Genomic DNA, 15,574 nt, shown 5'->3' on the forward strand with positions numbered 1-15,574 from the left:
GCCTGACGGGCTTTTCTCCCTGCGCTCTGGGGTGCCTTTGGTCTTCTGTGGGGATGGTGTCTGCGCACGGGACCGCTTGGGTTGTTGCTGCTGTGTGTTCCGTGTGCGGTATTGTGACTTTGATGTATGTGGACCATGGTGACTATCGTCAGACGTGGCCGCTGCCAGGGGGGTGGACAAAGGGACCGGAGCTGGACCGAGAGAATGTGCCTGTTGCAGGGCAGATGTCACTGTTGACGACAAAGCCTGGACTGTCCACTGCAGCCCACCCACGTAAGAATGTATGCCCTCCATGAAGGCAACCACCTGGGCCAATTTCTTGTCGTGGTCAATGAAGGCATTTAGGAGAGCTGTCTGGTCTACACACAGCTGGCGCAAAAGGTCCACAGACTCAGCACTGATGGCAGCAGGGGGGACAGGGGCAGCAGTGCCAGGGATGAAGGACACTCTTCCCCTGTTACTGAGGCAGACACAGGCAGCACCAAAGGAAGTGGCTGGGAGGGTGGGCAATGTGGTGGAAGTCGATGCAGAGTCCCCGTTCCCTGTGCACTCCAACATGGATGCATCCCCGCTGGCATCAGATGATGTGGTGCTTTGCGTCTCAGGCTGGGACTCCTCCAGCAGACTCCTGTCCCCCTCTGATGCGCTGGTGACATCTGTGTCACTGGGCTCCTGGGCAGCTGTGGTGCTAGTTTCACCCCCATTGGTGTCCATCTCCTGTCCCTCCGTAGCCACAGGTGATGCTGCATGGGAGAAAGAGATGTAGGGTCAGGTCAGTGGCAAAAACAGAATAAATATATGCAAGCAATGCATGACAAAAGTTGAGGAAATCAACATGTGCCATAAATCGGTAAGTATATGCTTCAAATAATCAGTGTTAATTAGCCAATCTTTACAATATATTAGACTGCACCAAGTATTCTTTTTGGACACTTTATCTAATTTGCACTTCCCCAGTATTTAACATCAATATTTGTTGTGCCTTATACTGATAAACATGCTCAATGCTTCAATTATAAAGTCGACTACTAATTGTGGTGAACAACAGTCCCATGCCCAAACATTTCCATTCAGTGGAAGGTGAGCAAAGCATTATGGCATATATTCATGTGACCATGTTGGAGATCTCAAATATTCCTATATTTTCAAAATAGAATTGCCGTAGTGGGCATCGTCTGCATCTTGTGCCGGTTTGGAGCAAAGGAACAGCATGCCTGCTTCATTTCAAGCAGCATTAATGCGTTTCTTTGGTAGTGGTTTTAATTTAGTCTTTGTCATAATCAAAAACGACCTGGGTGTATCAAGCTGTATAAAATCAGCCATTCTACTCAGAACTGGATTAGGGGCCACATGTATCAACATTTGTAATAGCGTTTACCTAATTGCAATTTTCTGCAAATCGCAATTAGGTGCCATTCAGCGCGATTGCTGAGCGGACTTTGGAGACCATGCCCCCTTTCTCCACCACTCTGCAGACGCATCTCCAGGTGCACTGCTGGTTGGGGGATGGAGTTCCCTTGCCTCCAGAGAGGGTCCTTGGGGGCCAACAAGCCCTCCTGTTACCTCCAGTTAGTCCTGCAGAGAGCGATTGCTGAGAGAACTTTGGAGGCCATGCCCTCTTTCTCTGCCACTCTACGAACGCGCCTCCTCAGGCACTGTTGTTTAGGGGTAAAGTCCAGTTGATGCTGAGGGTCTTTAGAGACCAACAAGCCCTCCTGTTACCTGCAGTAAGTCCTACAGTGTGCGGTTTCTGAGAGGACTTCAGAGGCCACACCCCCTTTCTCTACCACTCTGCAAGCGCGCCTCCTGGTGAACTGCTCATTGGTATATTAAGCCCTCTTGGATGCTGAGGGTCTTTAGAGACCAACAAGCCCTCCTGTTACCTTCAGTAAGTCCAACACAGCAGGATTCCTGAGAGCTGGTCTGAGGCCCCACCTTCTTTCTCTACCACTCTGCAAACACACTTATTAGTTAAAAAAACATAGGTAACAAGGATGTTATAGTTAATAAATAGAATTTGAAAAACCTTAGAAATTCACTAAATCAACAAAAGGTTACATGGACGTTATAGTTAGGCTCAGATTTCACTCGTACAAAATCAGTGAAATTCAGCAGTTATAGTTGCGAGATCTAACTATAACTTACGCCCCCGCAATGCACTGCTTATGACCTCACATTTTTTTTTAAACAACATTTTATTGTTTTCAACTACAACCCGGTGTCTGTCACCAAATGGGACAAATAGACATTAAATGCCGAAAATTTGTAGCAAGCGGACAGTGCAAACAACCTCCTGCCCATCCGAACACATCAGTTTGGACCCTCCCAATAAGTAATAGAAAAATTGCCAGATTGAAAATGTTATCATATTAATCATAGCTCCATCAAGTGCATCAAATGTCCTTTGTCGAAAAGTTGCTGTCCCACCTATAAGGAACAACAGGACCCCGCCCTGTTACCCCCCTCCCCCCAACCCGGTTGTGTCATGGCTTGGCCTACTACTTTCTAGTTAGAAAGTGGTAATCTAACTTTTCCCTCTTTGTGGAAAAAAGAGGGTGTTGGATGAAGCCCCACAATGATGTTTTTGCCCAAGTCCTGAAATCCTCTATGTGTGCACACATTAGGGAGGGACACATGTTCGCAGTGTAGGTACTTATTCCAAGGCCTAGAGTGTTATCCATGTAATCGGGGGGTATAGGGGGCTCTTCCAGTAAAGAGCGATCTGATTGTTTCAAATCCTCCATTATGGCAGCCTCGAGGGATCCCTGGTCCTCCTGGCCTCTCTGAGTCAAACCACTCCTTCATAATCCGACTGGCGGCAGGACTTCCCTTCTGCATCCTTCAAAACTAGGCCCCCTCTGTGTCTTCCAGTTCCAGGCAATCTCCCTTTTAATCAGGAGGAGCGCCAGGTCCTGAAAATTACTAGTTACTTTAGTCTTGGGAGTATGCAGGGAACAGTGGAGGAGACAATATTCTGGTGCGCAGTGGACCTCCTTGTCTACCATCCTAGTAAAAGTGTCTGTCACTGTCTTCCAGAAGTCACCCAGCTCTGGACGGCTTCAAAACATATGAAGGAACTCAGCACCTGATTCTTGACAATGGGGGCATATATCCTTCCTGGTGTGAGGTTTGCCCCATGAAGCATATAGAAGTTGATCAGCTTGAATCAGACATTTCTAGATAGTTTGGTAATGTGGTATAACAAACCTTCCCATACTTTCCCATCTATGGGGGGCCCGAAGTCTGCTTCCCAACGTAATCGTAAGTTGTCCAGTGCGGACATCCCTTCACCCCGGAGTCGTCGACATAAACAAGTGACTTCCTTGTACGTACCAGAGGACAACACAATATATTGACATTCTTCTGGCAGTAGAGGTTCTGATAACCCAGATCCCCAGTGTTTCTGAATCACAACCATGAGTGCCCTATGCAAGAGGAGGTGTCCTTGTAGGAGCTTGTATCTCCGTGTGCATTCTTTGAATGGTAATAATGTTCCATCCTTATATAGGACCCCTACTGTAGACGCACCAGCTGCTGCCCACTCCGTCAGTCCACTCCAGTTACACCCATGTGGGAGTTCGATAAGAAATTCAGGTGGGATATCTTGGGCATAGGGTCACTTAGTTTTCGATCTCTGTAAGCTCCAAATCCAGCACTTATAGAGCACTTGAAACTCAGGACTATCGTCTGCCCTTGGTTGGATATCCTCAGCAACAATCCGGACAATAGGCAGAGGTCTGGTAGATAGGGGCACAAATTCTCTGTTCACCGGATTCTACCAGCTAGAAGCTACCCACTGTGTGAGCCACTGGAGTTGGGCTGCCAGGTAGAAACTTTCAAAATCTGGGAGGGAGAGGTCGCCTGCTATCGTGGGTCATTGACAGTGCCTCTCTTCGCTCCCCAGATAAACCCTATTGTCAGCGACTGGAGGTCTAAAAAACACACACAGGAATCCATATCTGGAGGACTATGAAGCAATTGTGGCAATGCTACCATTTCCAAAAGGGCAACCCTGCCAATCACAGAGAGGGGGGTAATGAAGCCCAGAACTCCATACTTGTCTTCAAACCCCGTATGCCTTTCCAATATTACCCTCCAGGTGATCTGAGAAATCGTGATAGATCCTCACTCCTAGATATGGTAGCTATCTGGATTCCCCCACTACGTCATGTACTATGGCTGGTCTATCTCTGCCAGCAACAGTCGGAATCAAGCATGACTTTTCCCAGTTGACCAGTAAGCCATAGACCCTCTCAAGGTGCATGAGGAGCTCCTTTGCTCGCGTGAAGTCCTCCCTCACAGTCTGGAGGAATAGCAAAAGATCATTGGCGTATAATGCAATGCGGTGCTGTTCACCCAATACCTTCAGTCCTCTGTAGAGGGCTCCAGATCTGGCATGACAAGCCAAATGCTCCATAGCCAGTGCGAATATGATAGGTGACAAAGGGCACCCCTTTCTAGTGCCCCTGCCCACCTTATAGCTGTCTGAGATCATGCCCTCCATCCTCACTCTAGCCAGCGAGCCTGTATGGAGAGATGTGATCCAAGCCACAAACCCCTGTCCCAGTCTATATCTCTTCATTATGCTATAGGTAAGGCCATTCCAGGCTATCAAAGGCCTTCTTTATGTCCACTGCAAATATTTCGGCTTCCACCTAGTCATAGGAATCCGCCTCTAACACTGGTAGGTGTCTCCGAACATTAATTGCCATATTGCATTCAGGAATAAATCCTGCCTGGTCTCGGTGCCTGGCTTGGTCTTGGTGGACGAGGACCGCCATATGTGGGAGAAGTCGCATGGCCAGGATCTTACTCAGGACCTTGCAGTCTAAATTGAGATTGACTATGGCCTATCGGCTGTTTTGTCAAAGGCTGATTTGCCTGTTTTTTGAAGGGGTACCACCAGGGCCTCCCGTGTAGTTGCAGGAAGCCTGCCCTCCTCTCTTGCAGTGTTGTATAGAGCCACCAACAGGGGACCCAGCTTCTCTATGTATGCCGAGTAGCGGCAGACCATGTGTGCCTGGGGTCTTGTTCCTGGTCATAGCTTTAATAGCAGCTCTGACCTCTGGAAGCTCAATATCCGCTCCCAGAGAGTCTGCCTCTGTGTCTGGCACAGTCAGCAAAACTATCGGCTGCAAAAATGCATCAATGTCTTCTTCTATACAGGTCACGTTGCTCTGATATAGGTTGTGAAATGCTTGGTTAATATGCTGTTGCCGACACAGTACGAGAGTGGGCTCCTCTCTGAGTTCTAGAATTACTAAACCTCTCATGGCGGGATTGGCCAGTCACACCAGAAGTGCCCCTGCGCGATCTCTCACCGCATGGGCTCTGATCATGTAGTTTCTGTAATCAAACCATCTCAGCCTTTCAACCTTTCCGACCACTTTCTCCTTGGCTTCAAGTAGTAGCTCCTGTGTCTCCCTATGCTCAAGCCTGCATTATTCTATGTCTCGTAGCCATTGTTCCATGGCTAACGTCTCCCATAATAGGGTCCCCCTAATACCCCCAGCTTCAGAAATACATCTGCCCCTAATCACCTCCTTGAAGGAATCCCATACTATCTGTGGGCCCGACGTAGTACCCTTGTTCTCCTCAAAATATTGTCAAAGGAAGTCCGTATCAGGGCCTGAAAGACAGGGTCTTCGAGGGATTCCGGTTTCAGTCGCCAAGTCGGGATACATGGGTGGGGTCTCGTCCACTACAATTCCAACAGCAGGGGGTTGTGATTGGAGATCTTCCTGGCTAGGTACTCACTGATAATGACTACTTAGTGTATATCCGGGGTACAGAGTATGACATCTAATCACATGTGTAAGTTGTGTAAGTGTGAGAAGAACTAGTAATCTCTTTCCTCTGGTAGAAGTGTCCACCATGAGTCAATGAGGCTCCACTTGGATTGCGATTCTCTCAAGGCCTTAGCCGATCTGCCAATTGGGGAGTCCCTTAAGAGCGGGTGAGATTGATCTAGCTCTACATCTGCTACACAGTTATAGTCACCCCCCAAAATTATCGATACTACTAGGCATGGTGCTAATGTCCTAGAGACGGTCCCCAAAAATGAAACTTGATCTACATTTGGCCCATAGAGGCTCCCAATAGTGACATTACATCCATCCAGCCTGCCATATACCACTACATGGAGTCCCTCAGGGTCCACCAGGTGCCCAAAATATTGAAATGGTAACCCTGGTTTAATTCATTCTAACACTTCTCTAGCAAAGGAGGAGTAGTCCGTGTAATAGGCTTGCCCACACCATCTATGCTGAAGCGCGCCCCCTCCTTGACCCTAATGTGAATCTCCTGCAATAGTGCAATCTGTACTCCCCTCTGAGCTAGATAGTCATACACTTTTCATCGTTTAGACATGGTATTCATATCTCTAACATCCCAAGAGAGGAATTTATATTCTACGGTGGGTGTCATGTGCCTATTCGTAGTATGCGCACCCGCTCACTAGGGGCTCTTGTTACTCTGTCACCCCATTTTCTCCATGGCACAACTGTGTTCCACCCGGCCTGCCAGGCATGCCAAAACCCCAACTGAACCACAAACAACCAATGTGATCTCCAACTCCCACTTCCCAGGACCGGAATAAAAATGATCCCAATCCAAACAAGATACCAACTGGTATCCATGCGCATGGGTTCCAGCGGAACTGCAACCAGGGCTAGCTAGAGTGTCTAATGCCCACGCAGAACCTCTCACCCCGGTTCCTCCACCACAATTAGCATAAGATTCAAGTCATAGCCCACACTTTAGATAAGGAAGTAGCGGCCATAAGGGGGGCAGGAAGCATGAAAGTATATCAAGCGGCTTTTCCGAATATGTTCAGTAGCCACTGTTCCTCACAGCCCTTGTTAAATAATCTCGTCTACTGAGCCAGGACTATTCTTAGGCAATTCAAAGTCGGTATCTTCTGCAGAGCTAGTGGCCTTGGCATCCTCGGAGTTCTGGTCTGCCTGCTTGCTATCTGAAGATCGCAGGCTTGTGTCTGTGTTGCTAATCTCTGTTACAGCCCTCAGCACATTGCAGCGCTTGTGTCAGGCTTCTGCTATTGATGGTGCTTCTTTCTTGGTGGATCTTGATTTTTGACAGCGAGTTATGGAGCTCGGGGAATCCCTCCCCCGATCCGGAGTCCGGTCTTGATTCGATCTAATTCCATGAATCTTGCGGGTCAAGAAGATTTGAACTCCAGCGGGCGTGACCACCCGCAGATGGGCCAGAAATATCTTAGGATAAGTAACATTCAACTGGCGGACTCGTCTCTTGACCTCCAGAAAGGTTGCACGCTGTTTCTGCACTTCCCTGGTGAAGTCTGGGAATATCACAACCCTACTATTTTTGAGCTGGAGGCCCGCCGTAAATGGCCTTGTGCCAGTATGTGGTTGTGATCCCTATAGTGGAGGAGTCTGGCTAATATTGGATGCGGGGCGCCCCCAGCCTAGGAGGGTGAGCGGGGACTCTGTGCGCCCTCTACAGGGCATAAAACAGGGAGAGGCCCTCAGGCGCCACTTTGTTACAGATCCATTTTTCCAGATAGGACAACATATTAATGCCCTCCACGCATTCGGGAACACCTATAATTCATATGTATTTCCTGCTGGATCTATTTTCACTGTCCTCTGCGTGTATCTCCAGTGTCTTGACTCTACTCACCATGATTGACAGCTTCTTCTGGAATAAGTTAACTTCTGGAGGTAAGTCTGTGAGTGTCCGCTAAGTAGAGGTGACCATTTTAGCTAGGCATCTGTGGTCATCTTTCAGGAGATTGAGATCTGTGCCTATAGCAGTGGTTCCCAAACTGTGCCCCGAGGCTCCCTGGGGAGCTGTGAAACCTAGCCAGGGGAGCCGTGTACCAAGCACTTTAATTAATTTAATGTTGAAGGGTCTGTTGGCTTCAGTGAAACTAGTTAGACTTAAACGCATGATGTCGATGATTTGTAAGTGACATGCCTAAAGCTGTAAACATAGTGCTTAATTGAAGGCATGTTGAAGGAGATGACCTCCATATTTCACTAGATCCCCACGGTCCAACACTCTCAAACTAAGTGGAGGATGCCTGATTTATTTTGTTACCATTGTTAATAGTTTCGTTTTTTTCCAAATGCATTTTACACCAATGCAAGTTTTCAGGAAAGTACAGTTGTCCTGTCTATTAAACACACTAAGTATTACTAAGTATTGACATTTTTACTTGCATCATAGGTACTTCCAGTACACATTTCTTTCAGTACACACACATTTCCAGACAGGCCTGCTCTCTCCTTGAGCACAGGGAAGCAAAAGACCATATATGGCATAATGCCAAAATTTGGAAGCAAGAAAGTGGGGCGTTTAAAAAAAAAAAAGAAAATCAGAGAAATTAGTTTTACTTGTATTCATTTGGAGGCAATTTTAGGGAGGATACAGCAAAAATAAAGCTGTATGTGTTTAAAAAATTATTAGTCAACCTGCTGAGACAGGCGTGTTGGCACATATGACATGGGTCGAAATGGAAGTGCATGCAAATATTCTTAAAGCGCACAAAAAACACTTTGGCAATGGGGCCTGCATGAACAGGGGTGCTATCTAGCACTGTAAGTGTGGTAAACATGTTAGAGAGGGTAATCTAAAAAAGGTATGGGCAAAGAAGTGTAACTAGGAATATTTTATTAGAGGCGCCACCTTAGTAATACGAAACACCCTGCGAGAAAAATGCAGTGAGGAGCCACGGGCAATGACAAATGGATCAAGGGAGCCGTGGGTCAAATAAGTTTGGGAACCACTGGCCTATAGTGTCTATGCCTCTAGCACCTTACAGGATGCGGTGATAGCCTGCATAATGTAGCAGCGCTTCGGTCCACTCTGAGGGTCCCCCTGTGGGGGTGACTCAGACTTTTCTGTTTCATCATTCTGAGTTGATATCAATGGTGGGTCAGGACCCTCTGGTTCACGCTTTCTGGGTGTTTTCCCCATGTCCCCCAGGCGTTGCGCTCTCTGGTCTTAACCCTTCACCTTCCCTCCCACACCGTCTGGGTTCCAGAGGTAGAGCCGTTTCCCTGTACTCAGTACCATTACAGCCTCTTCGTGAACTCACGTAATAACATTATTTTGTTTCTCAATATCTTTCGCCCCCGGTGTGCTTACTCCCAATGCAAAGTGCAGCCTCAGTATCAGGGGTCATGGAAGGTCTAGCTTTAAGAGGATCTCGGTGCCCTCCCAGACCGACCCACTGCTCAGGGGCTATGGTCAGGTGCTAGACTCGGGGTCCTCCAGTTAGTACCCACAGCTCTTCCTACTGTTCCCAGTTCTTCACAGGCCCATTGTAATCGGGGAGGTCTAGCACTGGTCAGGATCCTTCCTCTACTGCTCCCTCCTACCAGTTCCCAGTAGCAACCAGGACATCCAGTCTCCAGGAGACCAACCACTTCAGCTGCAGCCAGAGAGGGTCACTGAGTGTAGGTCATACCTGTACCGCTCTGCCGCTGCTGCTTGAGATCCAGCTCACCGGGGCTCTGCTCACTTTCATGCCATGGGTTCAGTAGGCGGTCTCCTTCAGGCAGCTTCTCCTCAGCAGTTCCCCCCACACATCCAGTCCATCATCATCCGGCTTCCTAGGATTGCCACATGTGCCGCCCCCCAGATGTCCGCTGTAGGTCTTCTCATCAATCTGGATACCTCAGCCCAGACATAGCAGAGTCTGCGGTGCCCAGAGATGGTCTCCGGTGTTGCACAGTAGGTCCTCCGCAGGTGATAGTGTGTGGTAGTACATACTCTAAGCAGCAAACCTCAGGCTTTGTCCTTTCTATCACACCTTTTGAGTCCTGCTCTCCACAGGCCGGCAGTCTGTTGCTCGGTGGCTCGCTCCTTGGAGTGTTGCTGGATCCGCCCCTGGTCCAAGGGCCGCCAGTCTAGCTGCTCCTGTGTCCCCCCTCATCCAGGAGGCCACCATTTTGCATGCTTCAGTTCCAGGGAAGGCTTGCCTCCCTCTCTCCTGCACCGGAGGACCCCACGTCCCTCATTCACAGCAGTGCAGGGTTCCCTCAGCCGTGAGAGCACAGTCAGGCCTCCTTAGTAGCTGGTTGTCTCACCTCTGCAGCCCACTCCTACCTCCAGGTCCCCGAGCAGGAGCCTCTCCCAAAACCGCTGCGGTCTGCTTCCCCCGCTCTGTTCACTATGACTCTGCGCTAGACTGGGTGACACCTGGAAGCCTCTGGCAGGCTCAGCGGGGGTCTCCAATGGGAGCTTTGACCTCACTTTCAGTGTTGTGCCAACAGTGAGTTCACCGTACCGTGCAGCCCAGCCAAGTATCTCTGTGGTCCTGCGACTTCACAACAGCAGTATCACTTTTTCTGAGCTGATTCTGTCCCAGGCTGGGCAGCCAGTCCGCAAAGTCTGTTTTCAGCACAGGGGGTGTCTGTTGGCTCGCCTCCAGATTACGCTTTTGCCTAGGTCATTTGTCTCCGGGTCTGCTCTTTGTTCAGGTGCCTGCCATTTTGGGTGCTGCAGCGCAAGGCGTTTCTCTCTCCGCTGTAACCTGCCCCAGGTCTGGTCTCGGGTCCCCGCTGTCCACGACAGGGGTAATAGGTGCGCCCCGGCCCTTCTGTGCCCTTTGTGGGGCCTCAGGTTGCCAGGATGTTAGCTGATGGGGATCACCAGATGCTAGCTTCGTGATTTGCGTCCTACTCTATTGGCGTCTAGCCACACCCCTCTGCTTATGACCCCACATATCTCATCAATTAGGATTTTCTAGTACACAGCTACACAAACACACAGGAGACGCAGGGGGGTTGGCTACTGGAACATAATGGTTTCTACAAATGTGATAGATCCAAGGCTTGTAAGGGTAGCAGCAACAAAAAAAGAGTATCTTCTCTTAAGTGGCAGAAAGCGCAGCATCAACAAATACATTACATGTGGGTGTGATTATGTTGTGTATATGTTGCTATGTCCATGTGGGTACCAATATGTAAGCAGTACCATCTGTCCAGCCAAGAATAGAGTTTTGGAACACTACAGAGCCAGTATGAACATGGATTTGAGTTATGTGGGGGCAAGGCACTGGACAAGGGTACATAACCAGAAAGCTGATCTTTTGTCTTATTTTGTCATTGACAGGGTCATGAAGAGTGCATGAGGAGGAGAAAGGGAAAAGAGACTCAGGGTGTTGGAGTCAAAGTACAATGTTCTGCTCAGGAGTAAGTCCCCTTGGGGTCTAAATGAGGACGAAGAATTGCCTGTTCGTATCCGCTGATGTGGGTTCCGATTTTGACTCAAGAATATCTCATGATGCTCTTGATAAATGGCATTTGATATCCTTTAGCTAATCATGAATCGTGCTTCATATTAAGGTTACATTAATTTGTTTTTTTCAGGTAGTAGTGACAAAATATTTTAATAATATACGGCATGTGAAGTGTGTTTTTTAGCAGGTGTTACATGTGACACATAATTCAATTTGAGTCTTTCGGGCAGTGGCTGAGATACAGTATAGACCGCAGTACCATTAGCAAATGCCAGGACTTTTTACGATCATTTATTTGTTAATCTCAGTACCTGCCCCTTTTATTGCCTACAATTTAGTTTTGTTTCTTGAGAGGTGAACTTAGGAAGCCACTTGTCTCAATACTGGTTTCTCACTTGGTTTGAAATTAGGCAAAGGAGATTCAACATGCTAAGTGTGGGTGGGTCCCACACATTTTTTTTCTATTTATTATTTATTTCATTGTGACTATGATCAGGCCTAAAGCCACTTGGCTCTGATTAGTTTTGTCCAAATTGACATTATGAGCAACATAGTGGGAACTGCATAGTACACTTTCAATGCAATCTAGAATTTCTTCCTTACAGTGCATAAAATTCGGACATGGCTGAAACGCATACTGCTAGGCAACATTGTCACATTTATTGTTGTCTATACATCGAGGAAATCTATGCTTTTAAGATGTAATGAGCAGTTACGCGCTTGGGCAAGATGGCGGTTCCCTGCTTGGGCAAGATGGCGGCGGTGTGCTGAGCTCCGTCACCTCACGGAGCTTGAGAAGGAACTTTTACCGCTTGGGGACATCGTCCTGCGCCCACCAAGCTGGATACATTTCTTAAAGTGCTGCGGCTCACTTATTATGGCAGCGGGTGAGTTTATAACTTGCTGTTCAAGCACATTTTTTAGGATGTCGTCTTCGTGAGGACTGCCATTATGTTTTTTCCTCGCTTCAGAGATGCGGGTGCAGCTGTGACCAGGCTGTGACCAGGCTTTTGCTTGCAGACTGAGGGTGTGAATTTCAAGTGCTACTGCTTTTTTCAATTTCCCTGGCATCCTTCTGTTTGTGACCATTGAACAGCCTGCTTTAATGCCCGTTTAGCATCATTGTTGCTCCCTCGCACAGAATCCTGGCTTTGTTTGAGCATGATGCCTGCCCTCTCCTGCTGAATGGATTTCCAGTCTGCTGGTGCAACGTATTGCTAAAGGGCTTTCGATATTACAACTGTCTTGGAACACTATAATAAGTCTAAACCAAAAGTGTGTTGAGTTAGAGTTTGGCAAAGGTAAATGTGAGGGATATTGAATCTCAGGAATTTCTATAAAGTTCTTCTCTCCTAGTGCCAGAGTACTCATTCTCCCAATGTTACATTCTAAGTAATATGCAAGGTCACGTCACCAGTATTACATTCTGTCAGAAGAATCTACCTGCTGCTTCTGTTTTTATAATTGTTTATTCTGTGTCACGATCTTATGGACCCTCCATGGTTATGCTGAGTGCAACATTTGTTGTCCAGTTGGATCCTTCACCTATATCGATGCTCATAGTCATGCTCTCACGGTTCATATAGTTGTCTTATTTATGTATCACATTGTCATTGTTGGACATGCATCACCCTTATTCTCTCATGAATGTGAGTTTAAAGGGATGTTGATGGGTGTTCATATGTCGTGAGATGCTACCTCAGTTACCTCTTCACATCCTGCTACTTGTTCATTTGCAAGTTTGCTGATGCCTTTTCTATTATCTATCGTGTGGTCTGCCATACTGATATAATTTTATCATCTGAGACCTGGTTGTGACATTCATATCTTCATTGAAGCTTGTATAATTGATCATTTGTTTTATAGGTAGGATCTCCATTATTAAAAAACCTCCCACCGACAAGTGCATTTTATCAAGATGGCTGGTGACCACCTGTCTCTTGTGAAAACATCTTCCTCCGGCACTAAACATAAAAGAGTCAAAAATGACCCTGCATCCCCTGTCCAGTCATCCTCAAATCCGGTCTTGGACTCAATTCTAGAAGAATTACGTGCTCCAAAACTATTTATGAATACCACTAATGAAAAACCTCAGCTGATAGAGGACAGATGGATTACCATGGAGGGTAAAATGTCTGCTATGGAACAATGTATAAGTGACCTGCAGGATATAACTACTGAAGTACCCTTGCTGGAACAGGAAATTCACAAGCTTAAACTTCACACCGAGGATCCCGAAAAATCGCAATAGAAGGAACAATCTTCGACTATATGGCAAATATCGAGGATCCAGATCTTCTTACCTTTTAAAACAAATTTGTATCTGACCTTCTTAACCCCCAATCTTCAACCCCTCTTAATATCCAGCGGGCACACCGTCTTGGTCGACTTCAACCTCAATCTAGCAGACCACATGGTATCATAATGCTCTTTTTAGAATTTACCGATTTGATGCACGTATTAAAAGTTGCCAGAGAAATACGTCATCTTGTATGGTCTGGCCATAACATGTGCATCTCACAGGATCTCTCCAATGCAACCAATGCTAGACGCAAGGAATTCCTAGCCCTTTGTCCTCATTTAAGATCCTTGAACATTCTCTATGGCATATTACACCCTTGTCTCTATAAAATTACACATGAAGGTGTCTCTCGTTCATTTGAAGACCCATCTAAACTAAAACAATTCTTGATTTCCATCACTAGAGCATCTATGGACACAAATGATTAATACTCTTGAATTGTAAATTGTTATTACTTCTGATCTCCTCATCTCCTGTTATGGATTTTTACAATATGCTCTTTTAACATAGGTTTATGCAGTCTATTTATCGTATCTTTATTTCCTTATCTCTTGTAGTTCCTCCTCTCTCCGTTGTTGTTCAGAGTCAGAGTGGGAAATAACTTTATTTTGCCCACCACAACATCAGCATAAAAAGTATTCTACAAACACATGTACATCAATAGATAAAAACTATTATACAAATTTAGAGTAACATGGATTAAAACATAATTAATGATCATAAGCTAAAAGGAAAACATTAGTTCATAAATATACACACAAATATTACAAAGCCCAACATCTTAAATTTCATATTAAATATCAAAATGACAATTTGATCTCCTTTTGCTCAGAGCAGATAAAAAGAACGAGGCCAAAGAGAAACATGTAAAGGGATCAGAAAGTAACTGAAGATAATATAAGGCTACATGACATTGTTTAAAATTCATTTTACAAATATAGGGGACAATGAATCTTTTTCTTTCATCACTATAAAATGTACAAAAGAATAAAAAGAGAAGATTGTTCTGAGTAGATTACTTCTCACAATGGCAAAATGGGAGTGCAGTAATCGCATAAGTTTGGGGTGGGAGGCCTAACATGAGGGGGATATAATTTAAACGAAATCTCATTAAAATGCATCTATGTTGTAGATTTGTAATGAACAATAGATAAGTGGAGTTCACATTAGTTACATTTATACTTGAGCAGCACAATATAACTTGACTATGGGAAGTTTAAAATTAGTATTGTGTCTTTTCGTCTGTAGATGGACCAATAAGTGAGTTTTCAACTCCTTCTTAGATATTGACAGGCAGATCTTCGGATCCTCATAAAGATAATGCAACCCAACCTCCTGAAGATTAGACTCAACATAACTTAACCATCTTATTTACATAACCTAGCCACCTTATTGTTGTTCTTGTTTCCGAGTGTGAACATGCCAGACTCATGTCTCTCTCTCTTAATCCGATCTGGCTTTGTGTTCTTGATATGCCTCTACTTCTCTGTATTGTTTATATTTTCTCTTCACTCGTTCTTTCCCATACTCTCTCTCTCACTCTCCTTTTACTTTCTTTTCTTATGTCACCTTTCCTTATATTTATAAGAATTTATACTTGTTTTACCTTCTTACTTGTTTGTTAATTTCATCATGTTACCCATCTTTTGATGATAGGTGTCTTTCTGTTCGCATTGTTATCCCTACAGTTCATCAACATTGTACCTGTACCCCTGTCTTTTAAACATCAACATGTTTAATGTTGTATCGTGGAATGTTCGTGGTCTGGGTCATCTTGTCAAGCATCAAAAGGTACTTTCTCATGTATTGAAAATTAATTGTCAAATTGCTTTTCTACAAGAAACCCATTGTAATGACGTCAAATCTCTTAAACTCAAACGTCAATGGGTAAATCAGGTTGTCTTCTCTCCTACTGTCAACCGTAAGGGTGGTGTCACCATCCTCTGCTATAAATCTTTTAAATTGCTAATTATATCTACTGAAAATTATGCGAGTGGGCGATGCGTAATTCTTAATGCCACAGTTCATAATTAGCAGGTCACCTT

Source organism: Triturus cristatus, chromosome 6, assembly GCF_964204655.1.
Source record: "Triturus cristatus chromosome 6, aTriCri1.1, whole genome shotgun sequence".
NCBI lineage: Eukaryota > Metazoa > Chordata > Amphibia > Caudata > Salamandridae > Triturus > Triturus cristatus.